General features: G+C 45.1%; 1 long non-coding RNA gene across 1 annotated transcript in view; it reads left to right on the top strand.

Moving 5' to 3' along the window:
- Positions 1–16,882, top strand: part of LOC123377050 — a 28,481-nt gene extending 11,599 nt beyond the window's left edge. The window contains exons 2-3 of the long non-coding RNA XR_006582054.1: positions 13,725–13,847; positions 16,473–16,882. This is a non-coding gene — a long non-coding RNA (uncharacterized LOC123377050). The remainder of the gene's footprint in view (positions 1–13,724; positions 13,848–16,472) is intronic.
- Positions 16,883–17,345: the final 463 nt, after the last annotated feature.

Below are 17,345 nucleotides of genomic sequence, written 5' to 3'. Positions count from 1 at the left end.
AAAAAATTCAGTCCGGCCTTGGTATGCGGGAAGTGTATAATTATATCCAGAGCAGCGGGTGGGAATCCCCTCGGCACTGACAGAGCAGTTAGTCAGTGTGTAGGTGGTGAGTAGATTAGAGGAGTTACTGAAATACCACTGAATGGACAGAGGAGAGGGAAATGGCTCCTGGAGCCTATAGGAGATGGGCAGAAGGACAGAATGACCGACAGTTCCATTAACTGAATCCGGAGGAATGTTAATGAGAAGAGCGTGAGACAAACCTGCAGAAAACACACCGACAGAGATCAGCAAATCACCTGCACCTGGCACCAGAGAAAACTTCCCCCTTATAATAATTCAAGTGTCTGTAGGAAAATAATAACCTAATGCTATTGGTAAAGACAAAATATGCAGTGTTACAAACTGCACCAAAACTGGGCACACTGAGGTAAACTCTAGCTTCATGTGTCATTTTTTATTATATTCCAATATATATGGTTACATCATCAATATTGTAGCTCCAAGAACAGTGCTTTCCAGCAGTACACTGGAGTGCAAATTTGAACACAATGAAACCTGCATGTGAGGAGAAGGCAGTAACCTTGGTTCATGCTGAACAACAAATCTCCAGGGGTATGCTTATATCCCGGAGACAACTGGTGCTGCTCCAACTAAAGTTGATGGAGACTGTGTATGTGCATGTGAGGAGATGGTTGGGCCCCATGAAATCTCTCAGAATAAAGTTGTTTCCAGGGTTTCAATGAATAAACCAACAATGGGCAGGGCATGACCGTAATAGCAAGAAATGTGGTTGCATCATTTTGGGAAATAGGCTTTTTTTAAATAACCCAAAGTGCTCTCAAGAATGTTTAGTTTTTACTCATTTAATAAAAAGAGTAAGGGCTGATGGGCTACTCTCTTGGCACCTGCACTGAGAGAAAGAGGGAGGGTGAAGTGCAGCTGAATCCTGCCTCTCAGAAGATCCTTTAAGGACTTGGAGATGTAATAGCTTGTATCAAGCTGGCCCCAAAGACTTTGCTTGGTGCAGAGACCCCTTTGTACACCCTGGAGATCCAACCGGGGAGATGGAGGAGGTTGCTTAGGACTAGGTTAGTGGGGGATGGGTCACTCCCTTCCAAAGACATCAAAAGGAAGAAACGAGGGACTTGAATAGGAGGTGCTGGGAAGAGGGAGAGAGGGTTTCTCCTTGGAAGTTCAAGTTAATAAGACTTCATCCTCTTAGTGAAGGTACATGTGACAGACCTCTACCTACTGCTGTGAACCTAGCCCACAGTGTGTGTGCTCCAAACCAACAGAAATCAGTGGGGTTCAAACAACATTCATACTAATCTACAGGGAAATAAGGTAACATATGTTGTAATAGTTAACAGCAAATGAACCCATTCACAAAAGATGCCTGTACAATAAAATCTTATCATATGCTGCACCTTGTAGACTCACGGTGCCCCCAAGGCTTAACGGATTAATACAATCAAATCTTTACAGGGTATTCGATTAAATCAAATACAAACAGAAAACCTTTTTGGGCTGTACCAACCAGTTCCCTTTTCCTCACATGATGTGAAACTATGTAAGTGCTGATTACAATTTAGAAACAATGCAGAGCCTATTCGTCAAGTTTAAGTTAGGACATTTCCAATGAGGCATTTTCAGATCTCTCCCTGTTCCATACTTACCGAGGAACAGTAGGATAGACCAGCAGCTCCTGCGTGACTTCATGTCTCTTCAGAATCAGTATATGTGGCTGCAGCAGAGAGAGTGCAGGAGGAGAGCCCCTCGTTACTGACCTCATAGTCCAAGTGAACGTCTCTGAAATATCATCTCAGCCAGGAAGGAAGTTACTGACGCTCTCAGGGTCTCTACAATAGGCAGAGGGCTTTATTTATAAATGGACAAGGTTCAGGTTTTTGCCCCCATCACTTGAAACAGGTATAAAAAATTGTAGAAGTTTTGAAATAGAATCTAGTTGACCTCTTCTTAAAGTTAGTACTTACTAAAATAAGGTCTCAATTTCATTGTGAGCCAAATTCTGTACTCAGATGCACTGGTGTAAATCCACAGTAACTCCACTGAAGTCAATGGATTTACATTGGGGTAACAGAGCAGAATATCGCCCTTTGCTCATAATTCCACACCCACTGAGCTCAAACGCTGTATTGCATAGCTATCTCTGAGAGGAGATCAACCATAACACTTTTCAAATCTTCTCTGAAGAGGCAGTGTTCTCTAACAAAGAGACTCTTTCTTAAGCTGTGGCAGGGCATTTGCATTTAATATATGCAAGAGTAAAACAAAGTTTTAAATAGTCTGGAATAAAAATCACTTTCTCTCTCTACCTGGTTACACTTCATAGGTACCCATGATGTCATAATTCTATTTCCAGTTTTCATAGATTCTTGGAGGAAAAACAAATCAGATAAGAATTTCTACAAGTCCTGCTTCCAATAAATACAGTAAGAATGTACAAATGTGAGAGCACTTTTGGGAGAAGGTCATGAATATTCTGTCCATCCATGCACATGGAGCTGAAACCCTGTTTGTAATTTTCCTTGGCCATTGGTGTCTAGAATTAGTAATATCAGATGACATGAAACTGAGATGAAAGAGAAGGAGACATCATTTCTAAATGGAACTGACCAGGTTCAATTAGAGGAGCAAATTCTGCTGTCAGTTAACGAATGCTGCCCTACAGGTTTCAACAAGCTTGCAAGTTCTAACTGACAGTGGAATTTGGCCTAGTTACTTCAAGACTCAAGCAAAAATTCTTAGTTGCATGGGGTGAATGAATGATGCAACATCAACCCATGCACAGAGCCTTCTTACTGTCCCAAGGGGAACCTCCATATCACCAGAAAGGACATAGGGAACACAACAATTTAAATATAATTCATGGTACTGCATATTAAACACAGTAAATATTTCCTGTGGAATTCTGTATATATGAGACAACCCTCTGTCGACAACAGGTTTGCCCCCTCACTCAGACACACAGCCCTTCAAGAGCTCATGCTAACCACAATGATAACCCTGCTTTAGCTAAAGCAACTCCAGCTTCCTGCTTCACTGGTCTTGAGACTGAGACAAGATGGGGCTTTCTCTTTTTGTGTTTTCACTGAACTGTGACCACCAGGTGTTTGAAACAGAGAGAGAGTCCTCTTATCACCTAACCCAATCTTTGTCACTGCCATGGCCAGTGGACATAGCTACATGACAAGACTGTTCTTTTACACAATGCACTTGTATTACATCGTGCTGGGGCCCACAGAGACGTATTCTATTATCCAACACACAAACCTACATTATTATTGCAGTAACAGATTCAGGTCCAGTTCTGTTCTTACATACTCTGGAGTAATTCCATTTACTTCCATGGCATTCCTCCAGAGTTCTGAGAGCAGAATATAAACTTAAACCTCCAAATATCCCACCAGGCATAGCAAAGCCCAAGGCTAGTAGTGGTGGAAGAATTGGTTTTATCCCCCCACTAGTTCACATCAAGGTTGTGTCTGCATTTGAGTTTTTGTCTTACCCATAATTATTCCCAACAGATGCAGACTGACTGGTGGTGGCAATAGCCGAGGAGTGGATGGTTTGGAGATGGCACATGCATTTTTTCCCAATTATGTTATCTAGACCTGCTCAGAGAATGTGGTAAAAATGCCAGCATATCGTTGACGCTGTAGCGTCCATTGTTGCTACCACTGGTGGGGCTGCACTCACTGAGCATTACAAGTAATGTACTGTAGACAAGGCTGTGATGAAGAGGCACGTGAAGGGAGGATAATGGATATTCTCTCCCTCTGAACATATTACATTTGTAATATTGCAATAAATAGCACTGAGGACAACAAAAGGATTAACTCCAAGCTATCATAGTTAAGAGTTTCAGAACTCATGTTCTGTCACATTTTCCTGTCTTATCCCATGCCGAGGCCAGCTAGTTGGATGTCAGTTTGGGCTGTGTGGAAAATGCACCCAACAATCTGTGACACTTCATGAAAATAATCACAATTTCATTCTGGGCCATATTGTCTCATACTTCAGATTGCTACCTGGCTGAGCCTTCTTTCCCAGCAAGGGACTAGGCCAGTGAAATAGGGCTGCTTTCAGTGAGCAAAGGGGAGAATGAAAATGAGACTTCCATTTCTCTGTCAATTCCTCTCATTCTGATCTAATCATTTTGTGTAGAGTTAACATCCACCATGCGCCCCTGAAATGTACCTTTAGAACCCCCTCACATTTCTGTATGTAATAACAGTTGTACAAAGCAGTAAATTCAGCTACACAGATACAAGTTCTGGGGCAGCAGCCTGAAGGTGACTAACATGCAGAGAGCAGTTCAAAGCAGCAGCAGCAAATATGTTCTGGTAATAAAAGATGCCACAAATTCAGCCCACACACAAGTAGCAGCTAGTAGACAGAGCAAATGTGGTAATGGGTCGGCTCTCCAGAATAGAATACGGGTATATGTGTATGAAATCAGCTCAAGCAGAGAGTTTACAATGACTTTTTTGCTCTTATTTTTTTATTCTCTCTTTTAAAGTAAAGAAACATATTTGTTGACTAAACTTAATATTTTCTGAAGCAAACATTCTCTCCAGTTTCAAGTGTCTACTGAGTGCACTAGGTGCAAACTTGGTCAAATTCTTAAACCGAAAGACATAAAAAACAAACACACTGATTAGCAAATTGCTTTGCCTAGTTCAGTTCATTGTGATTTGTGAGATCCTGTTATCCACCACTTGCAACTATTTAGTTAAGTTGACTGCTGGGAATTTCCGACAATGCTTGCAGGTGCCAGGAGTTTCCCAAAATTTAGTCCCCATGATTATTCATCCAAAAACCTGTTGCAGAAGTTAATTTTAAAACCTTTCAATCAAGTCAGAGAAAAGCAACAATACCATGCAACTTAGGCAACCACTCATACAACACCCATGCTGAATGCCAGATATACTAATTGAACAATTTGAAGTAATCAATAGGCTGAAAATTTTTCACAGAAACTATTTGGTGAATACTTACAAATAATGAATATGCAGAAATCAGGAACCGTTCACATATGATTTGCTAACCAAAATGGAGGTCATATTCTTAACTAATGTTCTTTGTAGCAAACAGATGAACCAGCTCTGCTCTGCACACCGGGGTTTAATAGTTTAGGGTCTCTTGAAATGACCAGGACCCTTGCAGCATATTCAGCTATAATTGTTAGACAGCTGAGGATGGATAGCCATGGTGACTGAGCTATATAGGAAGAAATATAGCGCTTTTGCTGTTTTTTGGGTGGGGAACTATTTTAGGAAGTAAGTATAGTTCTCTCTGTTACCACACTGTTAGAAGCTTAGTTACTGTTTGAGAATTTAATCTAGATGTTCAGTGATTATGACAGGAGTGTGTTGAACTAAATCACTGAAAAGTTGTGTAGTGCAATGGTGGTGGGGTTGCCAGGTATCCGGATTTTGACCAGAATGACAGGTCAATAAGGGACCCTGGAGGCTCCAGTCAGCACCACTGAACAGGCCATTAAGAGTCCCTGCCTGCCATGGCTCTGTGCAGCTCCCAGGAGCAGCAGCATGTCCCCTGTCTGCCTCCTACCAGTAGGGGCAGCCAGGAGGCTCCACACCCTGCCCCCACCCCAAGTGCCGGCTCTGTGGTTCCTGGCCAATGGGAGCTGCGGGGGCAGCACCTGAAGATGAGGCAGCGTGCAGAGCTGCCTGGCCACACTTCTGCGTAAGAGCCAGAGGGGAAACATGCCTCTGCTTTTGGGAGTTCACCCCCTCCTACGCCCAATCCCCTGGCCCAGCCCTGCTCCACCTCCCACCCTCTGAACCCCTCAGCCCCATTGCAGATCCCCTTCCTGCACCCCAACCCCCTCAGCCCCATCCCCAACCTGCACCCCCAACTGGAGCCCTCATACACCCCTACACTCCAACCCTCTACACCAGCCCAGAGCCCCTTCCTGCACTCTGAACCCCTCAGCCTCAGCCTGGAGCCTCGTCCTATACCCCAAATCCCTTATCCCCATCTCCACACTGGAGCCTGCACTCCCAGTAGGAGCCCTCACCCACCCCACACCCCAAGCCTCTACCGCAGTCCGAACCCCCTCCCATAACCTGAACCCCTCATTTATGCCCCCCCTGGAACCTGTACCCCCAGCCCAGAGCCTGTACACCCTCCCCCTGCCTCATCCCAGAGCCCCCTCCCATACTCTGAACCCTTCAGCTCCACCTCCCAGCCTGGAGCCCTCACCTACAGCCCAAACCCCTTATAATCGGCCCCACCCCAGAGTCCGCACCCCCAGCTGGAACCTTCATCCCCTCTCACATCCCAACCCACTGCCTCAGGCCAGAGCCCCCTCCCTCACCCAGAACTCCTCATTTCTGGCCCCATCCCGGAGCCCGCATTCCTCACCCCTTCCTGCACCCCAACCTCCTGAGCCAGTCTGGTGAAAATGAGTGAGTGAGTGAGGCTGGGGAGATCAACTGATGGGGGGTGAGATGGAGTGAGCAGGGGTGGAGCCTCAGAGAAGGGGTGGGACTGGGGCGGGGCCTCGGAAAAGGGGCAAAGCAAGGCAGGGCAGGGTTGTTTGGTTCTGTGCAAGTAGAAAGTTGGCAACCCTAAACGGTAGTAATTCATGTTGTTGCCGCACATGAGAAGGGAATTGTATGTATGTTTAAAGTTTTGTGCTGCGAAGTTGCATTGTATTCGATTACTGTGCAACTGAAATGTTATCTGACCCATGGTCACTTTATAGTTGTGTTCTTTAACAATGGAATGTTGATACGTTGTTTTATGTATAGAAAGCATCAGCCTCCTGGGCAATTTGTCCTTTTCCTTCCTTCAATATTACGTCCACAATTTAGAAGTGAAAATAAAATTATGCTTCCTCTAAAGTACTGAGCATCTGGTTTAGATCTGTGTTTAGATCTGTATTTTGGATTACAGTAACATGTAGATCTCTGACCATGGATAAGGGCCCCATTGTCCTAGGCCTTGTACAAAGAGACAGTCCCTGCCTTGAAAAACTTACGATCTAAGTATAAAAACACTTGAGTATTAGTTGTTCTATCTGTGCAATTTATACCCAATGTTAACAAGTGCACTAAACCTGGCAGTGGAATTTTGGATCAAAAGTGTTTGATTCACCTTTGGAACATGCATTATCTGTTTATCTCTGATTTCAAAATGGCAGACTTTGGGAAGTTAAGGGAATTAGCTAAAATATTCTGCTGGATTGAAGAGTGCAAGGACTTAAATATAGAGGCAGTTTGAAATTTCTTCAACTCAGCTACAAAAAGGCTATTAAATGTGCATCCCAAGTCAGAAAGCCTGTAGGGAATGAAAAAAAGGAGGTGATCAGCAAAGAAAGCTACATTGTGAAGGTTAGAAAATGTAGGAATAACTGAGAATTGCTAAAAGTCAAGATGAATTTGCCCTAGTCAAAGAAACTAAAATAAATATGAAGAGGTTTTTTAGTTATATAAATGAAAATAGATAAGGAAGGATGAAGTTTGGCCACTGTGCAGTGTGGCTGGGAAGGAGATGAAAAATAATCTAAATATAATCCAAAAACTAAATGAATATTTTGCCTTGGTATTCAATTAGGATAATAATATGGAACATGTGCATGAAGACAGTATGGCTGATGGGAATACATGTTTAGAAATGGAAATTACCACATCTGAGGTAGAAGAAAAACTTAAAGAGGAGAGACCTGAGTGTGTGGGTTGATCACAGGATGACTATGAGTCACCAGTGTGATGCAGCTCTGAAAAAGACAAATGTGATCCTAGAATGCATGAGGTGAGGCATTCCAGTAGAGACAGAAGTTTAAATGCCTGGTAAGACCTTACCTGGAATTCTGTGTGCAGTTCTACTCATTCATGTCCATGGAAGATTAATTTAAACTGGGACAGGTGCAGAGATGAGCTACTAGGATGATCAGGAGCATGGAGGGCATATTTTATGAGAGGAGACTGGAAGAGCTTGGATTGTTTAGTCTAGCAATAAGAAGGCAGAGGGGGATAACATTCCTCTGTATGAATTCATTAGGAGGGTAAATACTAAGGGAGTGGAGTGAAGAGATATTTAAGCTAAAGGACAATGCTGGCACAAGAACAAATTGATATAAAATGGCTGTGAACAAATTCAGTCTGGAAATTAGAAGAAGGTTTTTAACCATCAGGGGTGAAGTTCTGGAACAGCCTTCCACTAGGAGTTGTGGGACCAGACAATTTAATTAGTTTGGAGAGAGAGCTGGACAAATTTTTGTGTGCAGTTGTATAACAGAGTTGTATGTGATGATAGGGGACAGGGCTTGGCAGTCCTGGGGTTCTCTTTGGTTTATATATTGTTGTAGCTAAAGCTCATGCTTCAGGGTTTGAGCCAGCATTGGCAAGGGTCAGGAAGGGACCCCCTAATATATTTTGGGAGGATTTTTTAAACTCCTTCACTGAAGCCTTAGGGATGGTCACAGCTGGAGATGAGACATTGAAGTGGCACCAAGCATTCTCTTTCTTAGGTGTTTGGCTGACTGGTTCATGTCCATGTGCTCTAACTCAGGGGTCCCCAACCTTTTTAGGTCCAGGGACCGGTTTCGTTTGCCGGACCCTCCGCAGGCATGCCTGCGGGAGGTCCAGCTGAGCCGCGGGACGAGCGCTCCCTCCGCAGTCGTGCCTGCGGGAGGTCCGCTGCTCCCGGGGCTCAGCTGGAGCTTCCGCAGGCAGGCCTGCGGGAGGTCCACCGGCTCCAGTGGAGCTTCCGCAGGCGGGCCTGCGGAAGCTCCAGCTGAGTCCCGGGAGCAGCGGACCTCCCGCAGGCACGACTGCGGAGGGAGCGCTCGTCCCGCGGCTCAGCTGGACCTCCCGCAGGCATGGCTGCGGAAGCTCCACTGGGTCGGTTCGCGGCCCGGTTTCTAAGAGGCCGCGGACCGGGGGTTGGGGACCCCTGCTCTAACTGATCGCCGTAGGTGTGGCTCTGGAAAGAATTCTTCCCTGGGTAGGATTGGCAGTGAGCTTGAGGGGTTTTAGCTTTCTTCTGCAGCATGTGGGTGCAGGTCACTTGCCAGGATTATCTGAATATACCTCACAATCATTTCCCTGTCATTGTGGGGGCCTTAGGTACTGGTGCAACTCTGTCCTTTCTATTCTCTGCCTGTGGCACATAAAAGTCTAGTCTCCTGTGGGCTGTAATACTTTGGTCTCCTTTCAGTTGTTGGTGTTAGTGTAGGTTCTGGGTGGTGTTGGTGCCTAATGGCTGTCCACCGCTTATCTTCAATCACCTTCTCCAGCCTTTCTTCCTAGCCCCCCTAGGCTAGAATCATATCAGTGATTTGATCATCTTTCAGGAACACAGTACAGACTCTGGAAACAAGTAACAAAGTCAGCAAGTTGGGTTTGCTAGTTTGTTTAAGAAACTAAATGTTCTTTTTTAGATCCCTCCACTGACTGAGTGATGGGTTCATTAGAGCGACAAGGAGGATGAGGTCGTATCTTTTATTGGACCAACTCTATTGGTGAGAGAGAAGCTTTTGAGCTACAGAGAGCTCTTTCTCAGGTCTAGGAGAGGTACTCAGAGTATCACAGCTAAATACAAAATCAAAGAAATAATACATATTCTAAAGGACCATTCAAGGTGAAGTGACCAGTTAACACACCTTCAGTCACAGGACAAAACAAAAAAGGCGGGGGGGGGGAGGTTAGTGGATTACAGATTGTTGTAATAAACCTTCAACCCAGTGTCCATTAAGACCGTGATTTTTAATGTCTAGCAAAGTTATGAAGTTAAGCTCTCAGGCTCATCTTTTAAGAGTGTTGTGCTGGTTTCCTTTGAGGATCAGGACTGATAGGTCAGATATAGTAGGATCACTTTATAACAAGTGTGATAGGGTGTTTTTGTCTTTTATCATTTTCCTTTGTGAATTAATTTGAGAGTATAGCGATTGCCTCATTTCACCCACATAGTAGCTAGCGGGGCATTTAGTGCACTGAATGAGGCACACCACATCTTGTGATAGGTATGTGTAGGATCCATAGATCTTGAAAGGTGTTATGGAGGATGTTGATCATTGTAGTAGTGGATACATGTCTGCAAGTTTTGCATCTGTTGTTGTGACAGGGTCTGGTGCCGCTTTGAGTTGGTGTTGTTGATGGATTCATTGGCACTTTGGGAACAACCAAGCCATTTTTAACATCGATTTATCTAAAAATTGTAACCCAGAGCACTTCATTATTAAAAGCATTAAGCTATGAACAAACTATAAAAGCTGGAGGTGGCCACCCATGAAGTAACCGTCAAAGACCTAGTGGCCAGACAGACAAACAAGCTAATCTAATACAAAACTGCTTCCCCAGCCCAGATTAATGCTTCAGGGCCAGATGTGGTTGTTCCCTGCAGAACGTCCCACCTCTCACACATGAAGTTCAGGATACTGCAGGCCCTACGCTCTCCTGTGTACAAGGACTATTTTCTACTAGTGCCCCTGGGAGGATATGGAGCTATAGCTCCCTATTTTGTGCAGGAGAATTATTTGCCAAGGGCAAGGAGGGCAGTTGCCTCCACCCAGAATTTTCATGAGTCTACATGCTCTCACCCCCAGACCTTGCAGGATGTAAAATAATCTCACATAATATTCGATATGCTGACACAATTTTACTTCCCTCCACTGAATTTTTCTGAAATGACATTCCTGATTCTGTGCTACCCAGTAAAACTAGCCAGTTGCACCCTCTTAAATGGTGCAGCAATGACTATGGTCCCACTGCACCATGAGAACCAGGGCCGGCTCCAGACCCCAGCACGCCAAGCGCGCGCTTGGGGCGGCATTTTGCCGGCAGGGCAGCAGGCGGCTCTGGCGGACCTTCCGCAGGCATGCCTGCGGAAGGTCCGCCGGAGCCGCGGGACCAGCGGACCTCCCGCAGGCATGACTGCGGAGGGTCTGCTGGTCCTGCGGCTTGGGTGGACCTCCCGCAGGCATGCCTGCGGAAGCTCCACCGGAGCCGCGGGACCAGCGGACCCCCCGCAGGCATGTCTGCAAGAGGTCCCCCGGAGCCGCGGGACCAGCGACCGGCAGCGCGCCCCCTGCGGCATGCCGCCGTGCTTGGGGCGGCCGGATTCCTAGAGCCGCCCCTGATGAGAACTCAGGGTCGCATCAGACCTCCCCAAGGGTTGTTATGGCACCTACTTGTCCCTTGCCTACACAAGGTGCACTCCATCCTCTCCTTATTATTCAACATATAAGGGACCAAATAATGCAACACAGGCTGCAGGGTCAGCAATTTGCAAACACCCAGGTCTATAATTGCTTCATATCAAATGCAAACAGGACCCTCTGCCAGTAATCTCAATGCTTAGTTAGCCAAATAAGCACCTGGATGAAAACCAGCAGGCAAGTACTGAAGACCAGCATGTCTGAGGTGATGCTGGTAGAAAGAAGGAAGTGCTCTGAATAGCTTCCTTCCTTCATAACTATCCCTGATGTTGAGAGTATGTGCCCCCAGAATGTTAAGGCAGTCCATAGCCTCGGGATCCTCTTGGACTCAGTGCTGTTGAACACCCAAATACCCACAGCAACAAAGACACCATTTCTATCTGCACCTGGCTAGAAGGCTGTGCCCTGTTCTAGCAGACTGCCACCCATCTGACAGGTTTTGTTGGAAGCAGCAAGAGTCAGGTTCAGCTAGCTGGTAGTTCCTTTAGCAATTATCAGACACCACCAGCTCAAGCCCCCTCTCCATGAAAACCTGGGAAAACTAAATACATCCCCTGGGGCAATAATTCCCCACTCACAAGCACTGAGTCTGTGCATGAAGCAAGGAACATTGTATTAGAAGTGGAAAAAGAGACACAGAATCACCCTGGGGGAAACTAGCAAAATAAACCACAAATGTTTCTCTATATAACTACTAAATAAAACTCCCACCCACTCACCCCCCAGCACAACAGTGTCTTTGGTAATAGTCTTCAGAGTCAGTTTCACTTGTGATCTAAACACCCAAACAGGCAATGCTCCTTCAATAGCCAGTCCACCCCCTCTCTTCCACTGCACCCCCGCTCACTGTTTGTTGTCTAGAGTTAGTGAAGGCCAGAGTTTATCCATCTCCAGCCCCTAAATGAAATGCTGGCAGGTCTGCTCTGGGGCCCCCAAGATATAATGTAGCTGTGGTGATTTCAGCTCTAATAATTCTCGGTAGACATCACTCAGTTTTCCCCCTTATGCTGCTGCTGTCCTTTACAGCTTCACCAAAAACCACCTCCGTGCTACTTCAGGTCACAATGTAGCAGCTGCACAGCAAAGTCGCCTCTCCACAAACTCTTCAGAGAGGGATCAGTGGCATATAAGACCCTGAACAGATTTCCTACCACCTGGAGTGCACTCATACCAGAAAATAAAAACCTCTTTCTTTGACTTTTTCTAGGCTCTGCTACTCAACTGTGCCAGATTGCTGTATTGGTCAGGGTGACCTGTCACCCCAGGGACATTTGGTGCTGTTCTCTTGCCCTTTCGTTACCCAACAACTTTTTATTATTCTCCCCCACAAAAAATAATAAAAAATTACTGAATTTTGAATAACATTGCCTAAACCTTCACATACCAAAAATGTAAATGAGGCCTGAACTATTCAGTCATTTTCCACAGCTTACCAACAGATGTCAGCGGAGAGCTCTCTCCCCTATGGATCCTCAGACCACCTGGCATTCTCAAGCAGCTCTGGACTGCTCTTTCCCCTGTTCAGCAATAGACAGTAGAAGTGAGTTCCCGTCTCTTCAGAGCTTCAGGCCACAGGACTTCCAAGACAGAGACCTGGTCACAGAGATCCATGCATTCATGATCTCCAGGCTTAATTATTGCAAATCATTATATCTAGGAAAGAAACCAAACTCTCCAAAAAAGTTCTAGCTCGTACAAAATGTAGCAACCCATCTGCATAGGACACAGGTGAGTGCAAACATGACTACTTAGCGCTCCGGGTCTGCACTGGCTCCTAACTGAACACAGAGCTCTTTTCAAAAGGAGGCTACTCCAAGCCCTAGCATTGGCCCTAGGTACCTAAGGGATCTCCCTCTGTGCTCCCACGACAGATATCTTCCAGTGGAACACATGACATTGTCAAACAATAGGGGAAGTTCTTGAGTAATTCTTTTGTCAACTGGGGCCTCTCTGACCCTTCCATACTACCTCACCCACTTGGCATCCCCATTCCCTCAACCTGAACTGTGGTCATGCCACACAATTAATAACAAGGAACTTTGGTTCCAGTGCTCCCTCATTAGCTTTAACATGTTTTTATAGATAGTGTTTTTTACCCCCACTTTTTTCTCTTTTGGCATCCCTGCTGGGTGCAATTAAGGTTGTTTGGGTGCCATAACTGTACATTTCCATGTCTTATCATATTTGGATATTTTACATCTAGCTAAGTAGGAATCTCTTGGGTCTATAATGCTTTTGAGGATGGGATGTTTATTATTGATACATTTTCTCATCCTTAACTCCAGTTTAACATGTTTTGGCTGGCAGTTATTAAACCACAATGAAACAGAATTATCCAAAAGAGCCCTTTTGTCATTGTAACTAAGACCCAATCCTGCTGCTTACTCCATCTTGGCAGACCTCCAAGGAGACTCCTTGTGGTTGCAGGGGTCTGCCCAGGCAGAGTGATTTGCAGGAGCAGAGCCTAATTATAGGTACAGCCATTCTAATTTCATTCCCCATTTCTCCACAGGTTTCTCCACAGCCCTTGTATTGTATATGATCTTCCTCATGTTGGTGATCATGGTAACACTTCTCATAAGTGTGGTCTTGGCAATTTGTCCCCAACACCTTGGGATGTTTAAAAAGAAAACAAGTAAGTAATAGGTTACTTATGTATGTACCTATATATCTGTGACATTTAAGAAAAAGTTAGACAAACATCCATCCGGGATGGCCGAGGTGTAATTACTCCTGCCTCAGTGCGGGCAGATGGACAAGAGGATCTCAAGACCTCTTCCAGCCCTACACGTCTATGAGTCTCAGAGTGAGTGGTGTAGTTGTAATGTATTGTAGCAATTATCATTGGTTATATGATACATTTCTTGAAATGCTGGGCTTTGTTGGCACATTTGGTCTGAAGCGTGACAACCAGACTCCCCCCAGTTAGTGGCCTTAGGCCTGTTTTTTTCCCAATACCAATTGTCCTCATATGAGCTTAACACTGTGCCCTACTTGTTGAAGGTAATAGACTTCCACGTGCCCATCAGAGATGGTAGGTAAGTACTCAGGCCGACTTGCCTCTGCCATGGCTACACTGCTATTTCTAGCATGGTAGCGCGATGAGAGCTCGTGCAGGTCTGTCTCCTCGAGCTGGGAATCACACCTCCAGCTCAGAGTGCAAATGTATCCCATATGTTGAGGACTGTCCATGAGCTAGAGGGAGAAGAAGGTACAAGGACATTTTTCTCCCGCCCTCACCTAGCACATCTTACAAGGAGCCAGACACAAAACTGACCCAGCAATAAGCGGTGCAGCTGGCTAGCGTGCCTGCAGAATTCCATAGCCAGCAGGACTGTGATGTGGGCAAGGCCCCCACGCCTCCTGAGCAGCTGCTAGTATTTGGCAGCACATGAAGTGCACTTTGTACCTTTCCCCCTTCCTGGCTGCTGTTTAGTAACGTTTTCCCATTTCTGCATTGCCTTAAAACATTAAACAAATAAAGCATGTGTACAGAGAGCTTAACATTGCATAACATGTTACAAAACTCAATAAACCATTGCAGATTGGTTGACTCCTGTTGCTACTGGCTTTACTGAAGTCTCAAGAGCTGAGACTCACCTCAAGAATCAGGTTTCAAAGGCTTTTGCAATTGTACAGGAAGCAGGAATGATCCTACGTACAAAGAGAAGAAAAAAAACTATCTCCATCGACATTCAGTTGTGTCAATCGAATATGGCAGCATTTTATTATTTCTTTTCTCTCTCCAAGTGCACTGGGTCATTCTGGATACTGCAGTTCCTGGGGGAGTGATTCTACTTGTGTTGTTTGCCATCTTCCTTATATAGCATGTCCAGCATCTCCAAAGTAAGCCCCCATCCTGCACGGATTAAAATTTATACTGTGTAGTTTCCTGCAAAGATGCCCCCCCCCTTTTTTAAAAAGGGTACGTAGTTATATACAGACTCAGTGCTAGTTTTTGTACAGTTGAATTTCATATCTGGTGCAAAATAGAGATTTCAAGTTCCTCCCACAGCCCACAGCAACTGAGAATCTCCATAGCACTCAATGTTATAGGGACCCTACAGCACATTCTTTCCCATCTCCAGCCCTGTCCCTTTCCAGCCTTCTACAACAGGGCTTGCAAAGAGGCCTGCATAGGATTGCTTATGACAGCCATATGCAGTGATGTGTCAGGACAATTCTCCCCTACCACCTGAAGGCAGGGCCATCCCTAGCAGGGTGCGGGGCCCAGGGCAAATGAGCCTGTATGGGGCCTCCCTTAACATTTTTAATACAGGTGAAACCTGTTTACAGTGAACTTCAAGGGCAGCTGCTGGCTGCAGGTTAAATATTGATAGTGCCCAGCTGTATAATTATAATGTTGTTATATTATTCTTTTTTATAATTATAATTAAGTTCATATAATTAAAAAAACCTCACCAATCACGATAAGTATCGCACTGCTTACATTCTGAAATCCACCTTCCTGGACTTCCTTGCAGCAAACTCACTTCCCAGGTGCATATGGTGTTGCTACCCTCAGTGGATTTTTAACAAAATGTAATTACACATTCGGAACACTGAGAACCTATATCTCGGGAACTGGGTGGCTCTTGAAGGATCTATATGTGCCCTGGTGCTGGCGGACCCCAGCATCCTCCAGTATGGAGGAGGGGCTCTGAGATCTGTTTTCTCTGGTGGCTGGGGTGGAGGGGAGGCAGAAAAGCAGATGGATGGAGGAAAAAAGAGATTGGTAACAATTACATGGTGCGCCGATGCTGTTGGTTATCATTTCCTTTTGGAGGGACTAGGAGAGATTGACGATGATCCTGTTGTGATGGGAGAGGTTGGACCCCTTCCAGCACAAAATAATCTTATTGCCAGAGCTGCTGATACATGTGTGTATGATAATATAAATCCTTTAACTTCAAAGCATATAGATTTCATTTTACTGGAACAGGGAAATAATAAGGGAGACACAGGCAGGTATGATTTTGATTACACCAAAATGCCAAAAACTAATCACTTCAGCCATACTTCTTCTTTACAAAAATATTTTGCAGATCTTCCTATTTTCTCTAGTATTGCGGCAAGACAATAGTCTCCTGGAATTTGGATCAGAGAACCACTCTCAGATCCCGTTTTTATGAAGGGTTCTAGTTTCACTCTCACACCACAGAGTCTCCAGTGACTTTCTCTGTGTAACATTTTTTCCTTCCACTGGGTTTGATGCTTATATAAAGCACTACGCAGGAGTTAATCTGTCTATGCTTTCCAGATCACAGGAAGAAAAGAAAGCAAGAAAAGGATCAGCAAGAAAGAGAACCTGCAGAAGTAAGGATGCATTGCCCCAGAAAACCTTGTCATTGGACTTTGAAAATATTCTCATTGGTTCTCCACAGTACAACAAAAACTGAGAAATCCCCTTAATTCAGCCAGAACTTTTTTGAGCTTCCAGTACTTCAAAGCACTTTAGAACTGCTTGTGTAAATATATAGAGTTACACACACAGAGAGAGGACTATTTAACATTTCCCAGTAAAACACCACATATCTTTAGGCCAGGAAGGGAAGAATTTCACATGCAATTGAAAAGCTGAGAATTTCTGGAAGCAAAATGTAATGAAAGAAGATGGGCTGTAGCCAGGATGGAGGGATCATCTCTGCTGCTTTTCTAGTGGCACTCATTACTTTTTTCATGACTTGGCAGAGAGGAGTTCTGAATTTTACATCTGCTCTAGATGACTATGCATCCAGCAACACAATGCCCCCAACGCCAGGCCTGGCCATCAGTGCAGTTCTGACATCAGGCTAGGCTGTAGAGAGTGGCAATATTCAATTTCTTGCCCAATCCCCTGCAATTGAGCAATAGTCTCTTGCTCTTGGAAGGAATTGCATGCCATACAGAAACACCAATGCTAGCTCTGGCAGCACCTGTTTTCTTCCTGGAGCTGCTCTCATCAAGAGCGCTCGTTCCCTCTGCAGTTCACAGAAGTGTCATGCATAGGCTTCTGGAAGATGTCCCTTTGTTGTCCAGGCCTGGAGGCAGTGGTGAGCTGGAGCCAGTTCCCACCGGTTCGTGGGAATTGGTTGTTAAATTTAGAAGCCCTTTTAGAACCGGTTGTCCCACAAGGGACACCTGGTTCGAAAAG

This window comes from Mauremys mutica, chromosome 9 (assembly GCF_020497125.1).
Source record: "Mauremys mutica isolate MM-2020 ecotype Southern chromosome 9, ASM2049712v1, whole genome shotgun sequence".
NCBI classification, from domain to species: Eukaryota; Metazoa; Chordata; order Testudines; family Geoemydidae; genus Mauremys; species Mauremys mutica.
The sequence above is the reverse complement of the archived record's forward strand: the minus strand, read 5'-3'. Positions and strand labels throughout refer to the sequence as shown.